Raw genomic sequence first — 14,276 nt, 5'->3', positions numbered from 1 at the left:
TTGTCCCTTTCAGAAACTGCACATTTATAAAATAACAGTATTGTCTCTTTAAGAAACTTCACAATAAGAAAGATCCGAACATGAATCAATATCAATGCATTTCATTACCTTAAACTACACAAAGAAAACACATTGGAAATACATAAGGAAATATCTGCATTGTACCTTTAAATAGACTAAACAAAATATCAGGAAAATACCTGCATTGCACCTTTAAACAAAATTAGCAAAATACTTTTACAGTTGCTTTAAGCAGAATTAGAAAATACCTTTACAGCACCTTTAACCAGACTGCATAGTAGGTGTTGCATTATCCAACAGTGTCTATACGGTTGCCATGTATTTAAACCTGAATACATTTGATTCACTGATAAATCAATAAATCAGTAAACAGTCTTGCTTTAACTTCAACACAAACAGCAGTTTTACATCTCCACATTCAACTAACAGTGATATACTTCTTAAACTGGAACACATTGGCATCACTATTTTAACCGTACAATATAAAATGGATACAGACCAAACCTGCTGCTGCCACACGAAATGGCGGCCGTTACGTTTCTACCGCTCTCTCGCCTACGTGACGCCAGCTAGCAAGCATGCTACAGTCGAGCAACACTTTCATGGTTAGCCAAACTAGAATCACTTGGTAAAATTACTCTAGACACAGATATTTTACTCCATATAGCATAGAAAACATATATACATGGTTAAACCTAACATGTATATCTACTTCAAGATACCACACACACACACAACTTTTAAGCTGAAACTAGTAATGCAATTCTATTCTGCTAACTAAACATACTGTAGCAAATTCGGGGGACAACGCAACCACAGAAACTGCCGCGGCCGGGAAGCGAAGCCGTATCGCCCGCACAGCAGGAGACATCGCTAACCGCTCGACTAAGGGGTCACACCTGTTTCAGTAGGCTATCTTATAAAGAATGACACACACACGAGTTGCTCAGTGCAGCCAAGTATATTCAAAGTGATGTAACATGTTCCTGAGCGCGGGTCATGTGTATCTAAGGTAAACTAGTGGATAGCCGATGGCATCGATCTATCTAGACCCGTAACATCCTCCTTTTCCAAGTATAAACACATACACATGAAGTTAGTGCAAAATAAAATTACTTTCATATACGAACAACCAATAACAGTGCAACAGCAGTAAATCTCTTCATATCCCATACCAGTGTAATAACCACAGTAGCGTATGATAACATTTCTCCTCTTTTCCCCCTCTCTCCCACATAGCAACCATCAACATTATTCAGATTACATAGTGAGTTTCAGTGGAGGTTTAGACAGCCGTCCAACCCTTGTGTAAGTGTGTCCATCCGAACGCGGAGCGCCAACAGGAGTAGATGGCGCCTTGGGCATGGACCTGATGGGGCTCGGCTCGAACACAGCCTGAGGGGTCTCAATGACAGTTTCTGTAGCTGGATCCCCGTCCGGTGTGTGTGCCGCAGCGGGTTCAACAGGATCGTGCGCGGCTCGTGCAGCTGGCTCAGCCACTCTGAGATCGATCCTGTTACGACGGTACAGGGAGCCATCAATGTCCACAAGATAAGACCTCGGCGCAACCCTGCGGAGACAAGTTCCGACTCTCCAGCGGCCAGTGTTATCACCTGGCAGGGGCTTCATCCGTACGACTTCCCCAATTTCAAGTGCCGGCAATTCACGGGCAGATCTGTCATAGAAGGATTTGGCGAGTTGCTTCCTGTGGCGCAGCTTTTCAGTGACGCCCACGACAACAGCTGGTTCCAGGAGCTTGCTTGCCGCCGGGATGGACGTCTTCAACCGGCGGGACATGAGGCGTTGTGCTGGGCTGCTGCCCATGTTTTCCGTAGGTGTATTCCTCCAGTGAAGCACGGCTTTCCAGGGGTCTTCACCATCATGCGCGGCCTTACGCAGAAGATTTTTTACAATCTTCACGGCCGACTCGGCCTTGCCATTCGCTTTCGGGTGTCTGGGAGAGGAGGTCACGTGGTCAAATTCCCACTCAGAAGCGAACCGTGTGAACTGAGCTGTGAACTGAGGGCCGTTGTCTGTAATAACCTTCTCTGGCTGACCATGTCGGGCGAACTGTGCCTTACATCGCTTGATGACTGTCTCTGCAGACATGTCGGGTAGAAGCTCAATCTCCCAAAAACGGAATAGTGGTCGACTATTAGGAGATAGTCTTTCTGTCTGAAGCTGAATAGTGTAATATTTGCTAGTAACATTTGATTTGCTAATGTCCCTTACGGCTTTCCGTAGCGCCACAACAAAGTCACGTGATGTACGTAACAACGTCAGTCGGAATCCGGTCGGTGAATAAACACCCAGCACGAGAGAAGTCGTCCTTGCTTTATTAATGTTATAAGTTAACATAGCCAGAGGGCACAGATCATTACATGGTGTCAGAGTAGCGGAGTTTAAATACCCAATATGGATTCGTACGGCGTTCCAGCTCCACGGATGGACTGGGAATCGGCGAACTTACCTGAAGCATGGAGACGATTTCGACAAACAACGGAGCTAATGTTCACGGGCCCCCTGCGCGGGAAGAATGAAGAGGAGAAATGCAGCTACCTCCTGCTCTGGATAGGGGAAAAAGGACGCGATGTGCACAACACTTGGACACTCAGCGGAGAACAAGCCAAGAAGCTAGAAACGTACTACGATAAGTACACTGAGTACATCACCCCCAAAGCAAACCCGATTTATGCCAGATATAAATTTCATGAAAAGATGCAGGGAGAGAGTGAATCCTTCGAACAATTTGTAACTGAGCTAAAGCTCCTAGTCAAAGACTGTGGCTACCCAAATGCCGACGAGATGGTCAGGGACCGCATCGTGTTTGCCACCAACTCACCCAGAGTGAGAGAAAAGCTACTTAGCCAGGGAGCTGAGCTAACGCTAGAAAAAGCCATAGATGTAGCCCGCTCACACGAGCTAGCAAAGCAACAGCTAACGTTTATGGGCCAGGGCAGCACACATGAAACGGTGCACGCAATAGGCAGAAAGACTTACAAACCGAACGCACCCAAAGCAGCTAACGCTAACTTCAGACAAAGGGACGTTAGCACCGCCGCCAGGGCGTGTAGCTATTGTGGAGGGCTACACGGCGCTAAAGCCACTTGCCCAGCTAAGGGTAAACAATGCATTAAATGCAAGAAGCTCAATCATTTTGCTAAAGTATGCAAGTCTAGCTCCCAGGGACAGACAAAGTACTACCGCGGCACAGTACATGCCGTCGGAGAGAACCCAGAAGAGTACACCACTGACAGAGAACAGGAAGAACTGTACTTCGACAACATTACAGTGGAGAGCACCGCTGTGGGAGAACAGACAGAGCTGTACATAGACTGCATCTCAATAGAGAACAACGGAAAAAGCAACGAGCAGGCTTACGTAGAGGTTGGAATTGGCACACCTCCACAGAAGGTAAAGTTTAAACTAGACACTGGGGCACAGGCCAATACTATTCCCACCAACCTGTTCCAGGCGCTGTTCAAAAATGTGACACTGAAACCAGCAATACACAGACTCACTGAATATGGAGGAGGCGCGCTGAGCGTGAAAGGCACATGCAAACTCAAATGTAAGTACAGAGACAATGCAATGATGCTGGACTTTTACGTCATTGACACAAACGCCCCACCAGTCATGGCAATGAAAACATGCCGTGACCTAAACTTGGTAAAAATAGTGATGGCTGTGAGCGAGGAAAACAATGTCACATCACAGAGCATAATGGATGAGTATGCAGATGTTTTCCAGGGAATAGGAGAGTTCCCAGGCGAGTGCACCTTCCGCGTCACACCAGATGCAACGCCGGTCGTCTGCCCGCCACGCAGAATCCCCATCGCCCTACGCAGCAAACTGAGGGACGAGCTTGACAGCATGGAGAAAGGCGGCATAATCTGTAAGGTAACAGAACCCACAGAATGGGTGAACGCACTCGTCATTGTTGAGAAGCCAAAGACAGGCAAACTTAGAGTGTGTTTAGACCCCAGAGCTCTTAACAAAGTGATACAACGACCTCACTACCCCCTCCCCACGCTGGAGGACGCCACCACAAAGCTCGCTGGAGCTGAGTACTTTAGCGTGTTAGACGCGCGGTCAGGCTATTGGGCCATCAAACTGAGCACTGAATCCTCAATGTTGACGACATTTAACACAGTGTTTGGCAGGTATCGTTTCCTCAGACTGCCATTCGGAATCGTGTCCGCTCAAGACGAGTTCCAGAGACGCGTGGATGAAACATATGAAGGATTGGACGGTGTGACGGCCATAGTGGACGACATACTAGTGTTCGGCAAGACTAAAGAGGAACATGACCAGCGTCTCAGAGCGATGCTGAAGCGCACAAGGGAGCGAGGGGTGCGGCTCAACCCCGACAAGTGTCACATATGCGTGTCCGAGGTAAGCTACTTCGGCCACACGCTCTCACACGAAGGCATCAAACCAGACCCACACAAGGTGAAGGCGGTCAAGGACATGCAACCCCCACAGAACAAAGCAGAGCTGGAGACAGTCCTCGGCATGATCAACTACCTCGCCAGATTTGCTCCACACCTCTCACAGATAAACTCACCCCTCAGACAGCTTCTGAAACAGGACAGTGAGTTTGTGTGGGATGCAGTCCACGACAAGGCGTTCCAAGAGATGAAGAATCTCATTACACAGCACCCAGGTCCAGTACTCTCATATTTCGACCCGCAGAAAGAGCTGCGACTCCAAGTGGATGCATCCAAAAGTGGCCTTGGGGCTGTCATGCTCCAAGATGGCAAACCAATTGCCTATGCGTCCAAGTCACTCAACAGCACTGAAGAAAACTACGCACAGATAGAGAAGGAGCTCTACGCTGTGGTCTTCGGCTGCAAGAGGTTCCACGAGTACATGTATGGACGAAAAGTAATTGTGGAGTCAGACCACAAGCCTCTGGAGGCAATACTAAAAAAGCCACTGGCAGCAGCACCACCCCGGCTGCAACGGATGATCCTGGCGCTCCAAAAATACGACATCCAAATCATCCACCGCCCCGGTAAGGACATACCGGTGGCCGACACACTGTCACGCAAGTCAATAGAACACCACGACAGTGACCTACAGGAAGGGATGGAGGCCCAAGTGCACACAGTCCTCAGCAACATCCCTGTGAGCGACACAAGACTCACAGAAATCAAGCAGGAAACAGCGCAAGATCCACAGCTCACCGCACTCAGACGAGCCACACTCACTGGCTGGCCAGACACAAAGAAAAAGTGCCCGCCCAGCATCCAGGAATACTGGAACCACAGAGCAGAAATCTCAGAAATGGACGGTATCCTGTTCAAAGGTGAGAGAATCATTGTCCCCCAAAAGCTTCGCAAGGACATGATACAGCGCATCCATGCCAGCCACCTTGGCGTGGAAAAAAGCAAATGCCGAGCAAGAGACTTACTGTTCTGGCCTGGCATGGGGAAACAGATCGAGGATGCGGTAGCAGACTGCAGCATATGCCAAGAACGGCGCAGCGCAAATGCAAAGGAACCAATGATGTCACACGCCATACCCGAGCGGCCGTGGCAAGTGATAGGCACAGACCTATTCACATGGAACTCACAGGACTTCATAGTCACTGTGGACTACTACTCCAGATTCTTCGAGCTAGAGAGACTTTACAACTGCACCTCATCTGCCGTCATCATGAAGCTGAAAGCAGCAATGGCTCGACACGGAATCCCCGAGACTATCATCAGCGACAACGGTCCGTGCTACAGCTCTGGTGAGTTCCGCAACTTCTCACAGACATGGGGTTTCTCACACACCACCACAAGCCCCCACTACCCACAGAGCAACGGCCTCTCCGAGAAGACTGTCCAGACGGCCAAACGCATCCTGGACAAAGCCAAAGCTGAGAACAAAGACCCCTACATGAGCTTACTGGAGTATCGCAACACACCGGTGGACAACCTGAAATCACCGGCACAGCTACTGATGAGTCGGAGGCTGCGGTCCATTCTCCCATCAACAGCAAAACACCTGCAGCCACAGATCGCCAGTCAGGAGGATGTTCACAAAAGGAGAGAGGTATGTCAACAGCGCCAGCAGGCATACTACAACCGAACAGCCAAACCTCTGCCCCACCTGCCCGCAGGCACACCAATCCGCTTCCGGCAGGAGGATGGATCCTGGAGACCTGCAACTGTGGAAAGACCAGCGAACACAGAGAGGAGCTACCACATCCAAACCAAAGAAGGTCAGATCTACCAACGCAACCGTCAACACCTGCGACAAAGCAGAGTGAACACTCACACTACACACACACACACTTCACAGCAGACTGTTACCAGCGCTAACAACAACACACAAGCCCATCAGCAAGAGCATGCTGAACCTCCAGACACGAACAATCAGCGACAACCAGACACACAGCCTGGTTACACCACGAGGTCAGGTCGCACGATCAAACCAAGACAAATCCTTGACTTATGAATGTTAAAAAAAAAGAGAATTTTACACCAACCTGTACTATACCTGCTATGTTTTGAAAAGAAATATTTACAGCGTTCACTTACCTTGTGTACCTACCTGCTGTTTGCAGTTACCAGTAATGAAATGAAAAAAAAAGATGAAATGTTATTACGGTGTCACATTTAGACAGTGAAGGAAATGTTTTACACTACTTTGTTTGCAGTCCAGTTATATAAGAGTTCCACTTTCATATTCTTTCTTATTAAGATTGTATTCGCTTATAAACGTGCTCAACGTGGTCTGTATCTCTGCAGAGAAAGCAGCACTTTTCAGAAAAAGGGAGATGTAATATTTGCTAGTAACATTTGATTTGCTAATGTCCCTTACGGCTTTCCGTAGCGCCACAACAAAGTCACGTGATGTACGTAACAACGTCAGTCGGAATCCGGTCGGTGAATAAACACCCAGCACGAGAGAAGTCGTCCTTGCTTTATTAATGTTATAAGTTAACATAGCCAGAGGGCACAGATCATTACAAATAGGTCCATGCTCAAGACCTGCCATGGCCTGGTTGGTACTTCGTGAGAGAGCATGGTCTCCTTTTGCTGATTGTGGGCGTACAAATTGCAGGTCGAGCAGCTGCTTACAAAGTCCTTTATCTCTGACTGCATGTTGGGCCAGTACAATGTCTCTTGAGCGTGTCGGTAGCATGCATCACCCCCTATGTGACTTGAATGTATGCGCGTCAACATTTCTGGGCGGAGTGACTTTGGGATGATGACTTTTTGCCCCCGGAACAGAACTCCGTTCTGCACACTGATTTCATCCCTGAAGGGCCAGTACTCCCTAGCGATGAGGGGCGCTTCCTCCTTTACATCTGGCCAGCCCACGAGAACAGTGTTCTTCAGTGCCTGTAAGCATTCATCTCTGTCGGTGTGTCGTCTGATCTGTTCCAGCCGCTGGTTAGTCACATTCAGGTACTCTGCCTGGTTCACGTGCTGTATGTCTTCCTGCTCTTGTTGCAGAGAGCAGATAGCGTGTCGCTGATATGCAGTCCCTCTGCCGGAGCATCCAGCCGTAGCTCTGCTGAGCGTGTCGCTTATGAACATCTCTGGGCCTGGTTTGTAGATTACCCTCAGGTCGTAGTTCTGCAGAGTCATGAGCATGCTCTGGAGTCTCTTGGGCGCATTGAGAAGTGGCTTGCTGAAAATAGAGATCAGAGGCTTATGGTCCGTCTCTGCTGTGATTGGGTCGCGGCCATATAGGTAATGGTGAAACCTCTGGCAGGCGAAGACGATACTGAGACACTCCTTCTCAATTTGTGCATAGTTTTTTTCGGTGGGGGTAAGAGCCCTCGAGGCAAATGCGATGGGCTGACCTTCCTGCATGAGACAACAACCGAGACCGCTCTGGCTGGCGTCGCTCTGGATTGCGATTGGCTTAGTTACATCATAGTAGCGCAGGACGGGCATGGCTGTCGCCAGCGCCTTAAGCTCATGAACCACCGCCTCGTGCTTAGGCAGCCAGTGCCAGGGTGTGCCCTTGTCCAACAGGCGTCGCAACGGCTCGTGGACAGTAGATAGATGAGGCATGAACTTGGCTAAATAGTTAGCGAAGCCAATGAGACGCTGCACGCCCTTGGCATCTGTTGGGTTCGGCATGTCAATAATGGCTCTCACCTTCTCTGGATCGGGCTTCAGTCCAGCAGATGAGAGAATGTGGCCATGAAACTGAACCTCAGCCACCTTGAACTGCAACTTCTTCAGGCCGAGGCGAAGCTTGACCTCGCGGCAGCGTTCCATCAACGCCGCAAGCTTGACGTCGTGGTCGTCCCCAGCCTCCTTGTCTGTGTCCCCGCAGCCGACGACCAGGATATCGTCTGCAATGGGCTCAACGCCCTTCAGACCGGCGAGGAGCTCGTGCTGCTTGCGCTGATATACCTCGGGCGCCACCGATACTCCAAATGGTAGCTTGAGCCACCGCTTCCTCCCCCAGGGGGTCCAGAACGTGGTCATGAGGCTACTCTCATAGTCCAGTTTGCATTGCAGGAATGCATCCCGAGCGTCCACTAACGTGAAGACTCTGGCCTTGGGCAATTTATACAAAATGTCCTCCAAGGTAAGCATGATGTAGTGAGAGCGCTTTAGGGCTTTGTTCAATGGTTTAGGGTCAATGCATATTCTCAGATTCTCCGGTTTTTTAACAATCACCATGTTGCTGATCCAATCTGTAGGATCTGTGACAGGCGCAAGGTGGCCGTCAGCCTCGTACTTGTCCAGCTGGGCTTTGACTGCTGCTTTCATTGCGATTGGGACATTGCGAGGGGCACTCTGTACTGCAGCAACACTAGGATCAAGGTCAAAATGGACCTCCCCAGGCACGGATTCCACAGGGGAGTTGAACACGTCACTGTATCTGTTGATAAGCTGTTCTTTAGTTAGGGCTCCTGGTTGTGTGTGTTCCATTTTGAGCACATCCTCTGGAATTGTGAAATGCATGAGCCCTAAGCGTTCACAGGTGGAGCCTGACAGAAGAGGATGTTGGCTGGTCCTCACTATTTCGAATGAGAGCTTGTGTGTTTGGCCTCTCACAGTACAGTCAGTCTCAAAGGTGCCCATAGAGCTCAGTGTTTCCCCCGAATACAGCTTCAGTCTGGTGTCACTCGGGCGGAGAGGTGTGTTTGGGGCCAGCCTTTTCTTGTCTTGAAAGCCCATTACATTGCAGGTGGCTCCAGAGTCCAGCTGACATTGTTGTGGCTTGTCGTGGAGTTTCAGAGTCACAAACCACTTCTTTCCTTTGGTGTGCACTGCGCCGATTGACTCAAACATGTACAGATCATCTGCATCATTACTATGCTCTGGGGGTTCTTCTGTGTATTCCACACAGTTTACCTTGCCCTCAGCATGCCCCTTTTTGCTCTTTAAGCACACTTTAGAAAAGTGATTAAGTGTCCCACATGACCTACATTGTTTCCCGAAGGCCGGGCAATGCTCTCTGCCCCTTGAATGCGAGCTGCCACAATATTTGCAATTGCCTGCATCTCCTGCTGTTCTGGGTGGATTGCTCTGTTTCCATTGGTTTTGTCTGGGTTGCCTAGCAACGGCATGCACTGCCTCCGGCTGCGGTGTTGTTGCAAACTCCATTGCTCTCATACGGATGTCAGTTTGCTCTGCTGCGCGACACATGTCAATAGCTGTGACTATGTTCAAATCCTTCTCTCTCAACAGCCTGCGCCTAACGGCCTCGCTTGCAACTCCCAGGACTATCTTATCACGGATCATTTCATCTTTCAACTGTCCATACTCACAGGTTGCTGCCCTCTCTCTCAGTCTCGTCACAAAGGTATCAAACGATTCTCCTTCCTCCTAGTTGCAACTCCCGAAAATGTACACTACCGTTCAAAAGTTTGGGATCACATTGAAATGTCCATATTTTTGAAGGAAAAGCACTGTACTTTTCAATGAAGATAACTTTAAACTAGTCTTAACTTTAAAGAAATACACTCTATACATTGCTAATGTGGTAAATGACTATTCTAGCTGCAAATGTCTGGTTTTTGGTGCAATATCTACATAGGTGTATAGAGGCCCATTTCAAGCAACTATCACTCCAGTGTTCTAATGGTACAATGTGTTTGCTCATTGGCTCAGAAGGCTAATTGATGATTAGAAAACCCTTGTGCAATCATGTTCACACATCTGAAAACAGTTTAGCTCGTTACAGAAGCTACAAAACTGACCTTCCTTTGAGCAGATTGAGTTTCTGGAGCATCACATTTGTGGGGTCAATTAAACGCTCAAAATGGCCAGAAAAAGAGAACTTTCATCTGAAACTCGACAGTCTATTCTTGTTCTTAGAAATGAAGGCTATTCCATGCGAGAAATTGCTAAGAAATTGAAGATTTCCTACACCGGTGTGTACTACTCCCTTCAGAGGACAGCACAAACAGGCTCTAACCAGAGTAGAAAAAGAAGTGGGAGGCCGCGTTGCACAACTGAGCAAGAAGATAAGTACATTAGAGTCTCTAGTTTGAGAAACAGACGCCTCACAGGTCCCCAACTGGCATCTTCATTAAATAGTACCCGCAAAACACCAGTGTCAACATCTACAGTGAAGAGGCGGCTGCGGGATTCTGGGCTTCAGGGCAGAGTGGCAAAGAAAAAGCCATATCTGAGACTGACCAATAAAAGAAAAAGATTAAGATGGGCAAAAGAACACAGACATTGGACAGAGGAAGACTGGAAAAAAGTGTTGTGGACGGATGAATCCAAGTTTGAGGTGTTTGGATCACAAAGAAGAACGTTTGTGAGACGCAGAACAAATGAAAAGATGCTGGAAGAATGCCTGACGCCATCTGTTGAGCATGGTGGAGGTAATGTGATGGTCTGGGGTTGCTTTGGTGCTGGTAAGGTGGGAGATTTGTACAGGGTAAAAGGGATTCTGAATAAGGAAGGCTATCACTCCATTTTGCAACGCCATGCCATACCCAGTGGACAGCGCTTGATTGGAGCCAATTTCATCCTACAACAGGACAATGACCCTAAACACACCTCCAAATTGTGCAAGAACTATTTAGAGCAGAAGCAGGCAGCTGGTATTCTATCGGTAATGGAGTGGCCAGCGCAGTCACCAGATCTGAACCCCATTGAGCTGTTGTGGGAGCAGCTTGACCGTATGGTACGCAAGAAGTGCCCATCCAACCAATCCAACTTGTGGGAGCTGCTTCTGGAAGCGTGGGGTGCAATTTCTCCAGATTACCTCAACAAATTAACAGCTAGAATGCCAAAGGTCTGCAATGCTGTAATTGCTGCAAATGGAGGATTCTTTGACGAAAGCAAAGTTTGATGTAAAAAAAATCTTATTTCAAATACAAATCATTATTTCTAACCTTGTCAATGTCTTGACTCTATTTTCTATTCATTTCACAACATATGGTGGTGAATAAGTGTGACTTTTCATGGAAAACACAAAATTGTTTGGGTGATCCCAAACTTTTGAACGGTAGTGTACCTCTCGTATATTGTGTTTTTTGCTGGCTTGAAGTATTTCCCCAACTCTCTCAGTATGGCGTCAGGATCCCCTTGATCATCTTCTGAGAGGTTCAGATTGTGGCGGTAAATATGCCTGCATTCACTTCCCATCACACTTCTTAGAGTAGCCGCTTGTATTTTCTTGTCCTTGCCAAGTATGCCCGTGACGAGGACGTAGTCTTCATATTCGGCCCGAAAAATGTCCCAATTGACACTCCAATCGCCTGTGAAGCTCATCGGGGACGGTGGTGGAATATTCACGTTAGCTGCCATTGTATGTGATGCTATCGGCGCCGGTAATGCTAGCGTTAGCTCCTCTGTGACAACGTCTTCAGCAGAAGTACTTTGCTCTGAATCGGAATCCTCCGACATGTGACCTACTCAGGCCTACAAACTTAAACATGCGAGCTAGTAAAATAAGAAATAAGTTCTCCGACTTCTGGCACCATGTTTCAGTAGGCTATCTTATAAAGAATGACACACACACGAGTTGCTCAGTGCAGCCAAGTATATTCCAAGTGATGTAACATGTTCCTGAGCGCGGGTCATGTGTATCCAAGGTAAACTAGTGGATAGCCGATGGCATCGATCTATCTAGACCCGTAACAACACCCGCCAGCCAGCGGCTAGCGTGTCTTCTTATCCATGCACGTTACAATACTGTTCTCTCTAACACAATTGTTTCAACACCACATTGCAATATCACAGGCTAAACATCACATTACAATATCACAATGAACTGGAACTCTTTTTTTTCTTTTTCTCTGGAACTGGCGGCTCCGGTAACTCACTTGTAGGTGGTTCTTAACTCACATCCGGTGCTGTAGGTAGAAGGCCCGTGGAACCTCCCTCAGTGCTCAACACTGGCACCGGGTCTCGTCCAGTCACCTCACTAGGCGCGGTGTGTGTCAGTCTGGTTCGAACTTGATCCACATGCCTCTTCATGGTTTGACCACTTCCAACAGTGACAGTATAGGACACTGGACCTGATGAGCTCTCGACGACGGCGGGGATCCATTTGGGACTGTAGGAGTAGTTCCGAATGAATACTTAATCTCAGGTGCAAAACTCCTCAGTTTGGTGTGTCCGTCGTGGGCTTGTTTCTGTTTCATTTGCTTTTGCTGCACTTTTGTTTTCACGTCTGGTGTGAGCAGGTCGAGAGTGGATCTGAGTCGGCGTGACATCATCAGCTCTGCAGGTGACAAGCCTGTAGTCCCATGAGGTGTGATGCGATAACTGAACAGGAATCTTGACAGTCGGGTCTGCAGTGTATCTCCTTTCATCTTCTTCATCCTCCCATTGAACGTTTGCACTACCCTCTCTGCTAGCCCGTTCGAGGAAGGGTGGAACGGTGCTGACTTCACATGATGTATTTGTAACGGGGGCAGTCCTATGCTGTTCTCTGCTGGTCAGCCTGCTGCACGCCCGTCACTTCCATCATCAGCTCTGCGTTGTGTTCTATTTTCGGTGGGGTCCCAGGTGTTATGGGGGGCCCTCAGTCTCTCATCATCATCATCATCATCATAATCAAGGAAGGAGGGGGGACACACAGGACTCTATTTGGCTCACCTTGCCATTTATTTTGGTTTCAAACCCTTCGACAACCGTCCAGTCCTCCAGCGGGAGCGGTGTTTCTTACGGACGTGGGGGTCGAAGTTCAACCACTGCCCGGACTCCACTCGTGTGCGTTAGAAGTAGAAACCGTCCACGGGACTCCGATGTAAGAAAGGATAAACAAGTATTTTATCCCACAGCTTGCAGTATCTTCTTACAGGGATACTCAAGGTTACGTTCTCCTCAACCCGCAAAACTGTCCCACGGTAAGAAACACGCGTGGCTCGGCTCGATTGCTGCTTGAGACTCCTCCCACAAAACAAAAATGGCCTCTCCCGCGTTCCGTCTTCCGTGTACCCATAAGACCTCTCTCTTAAAACGACAGTACACGTATATGACGGTCGTTGTAAAACACATAAAAGTAAATAATGACATAAAATAAAATGTAGTAAACACAAATAACAGCACACAGACAGGATTTGGTGATATTTCATACTCAAACAAAATAAAATAAAAACATTAATTTTAACCTGGTTACATTCACCCCTCCTGAAATTCACCAACATCCTGACAGCAGGATAAAAAGAGAAAGAGGAAAGGAAAAGCCCATCACTGACTACTGGCACAAGTGAAAAGAAGGACCTAGTCCTCCAGTCAACTTAGGAGCTACCTCGGTTACGAGGTCCAGAAAATAATGAGGTTGATCAAGTCTCAGAATTCCCTTAGATCAATGTGACGCCTGATACGCCACACCATGCACTTGGCCCAAAACAACCCTGTCTGATAGACACCTAATAACTCACATTAAACTAGTTTGAATGACTCCAACCTCCATCAAAGTTCAAACCCTCACACTCCGTAGAAATGGCATCTGAGCCATAGATTCTATTAACCTGTTCACTGACCTCACCACCCTCCCTGTGCGTGTCCTAACCCGACCATCGCTCTCTACTTGTGTGCGTGAGACAGTGCGAGCTGCAACATCTGTATCGAGTGAGGGTGGTGCCCCTGTGTGCGAATCAGTGTGAGATATAACACCTACATCGAGTGAGTGTGATGCCTCTATGTGTGGTGCATGTGTGTTGTGTGGTGCGTGTGTGTTGGGTGGAGACTGAGCAGTGGCCCCCACAGGACTGACTACCAGACTAGACGGAATGAACTCTTCCGCTTCTGCCCACTCAGATCTAGGTGAGTCTCCAAGTGATGAGACTGCTAGCCCCACTGCATCCCCTGAGACCGTCA

The sequence above is a fragment of the Lampris incognitus genome, chromosome 6 (genome assembly GCF_029633865.1).
Source record: "Lampris incognitus isolate fLamInc1 chromosome 6, fLamInc1.hap2, whole genome shotgun sequence".
Taxonomy (NCBI): domain Eukaryota; kingdom Metazoa; phylum Chordata; class Actinopteri; order Lampriformes; family Lampridae; genus Lampris; species Lampris incognitus.
Note: the sequence above shows the minus strand (reverse complement) of the source record.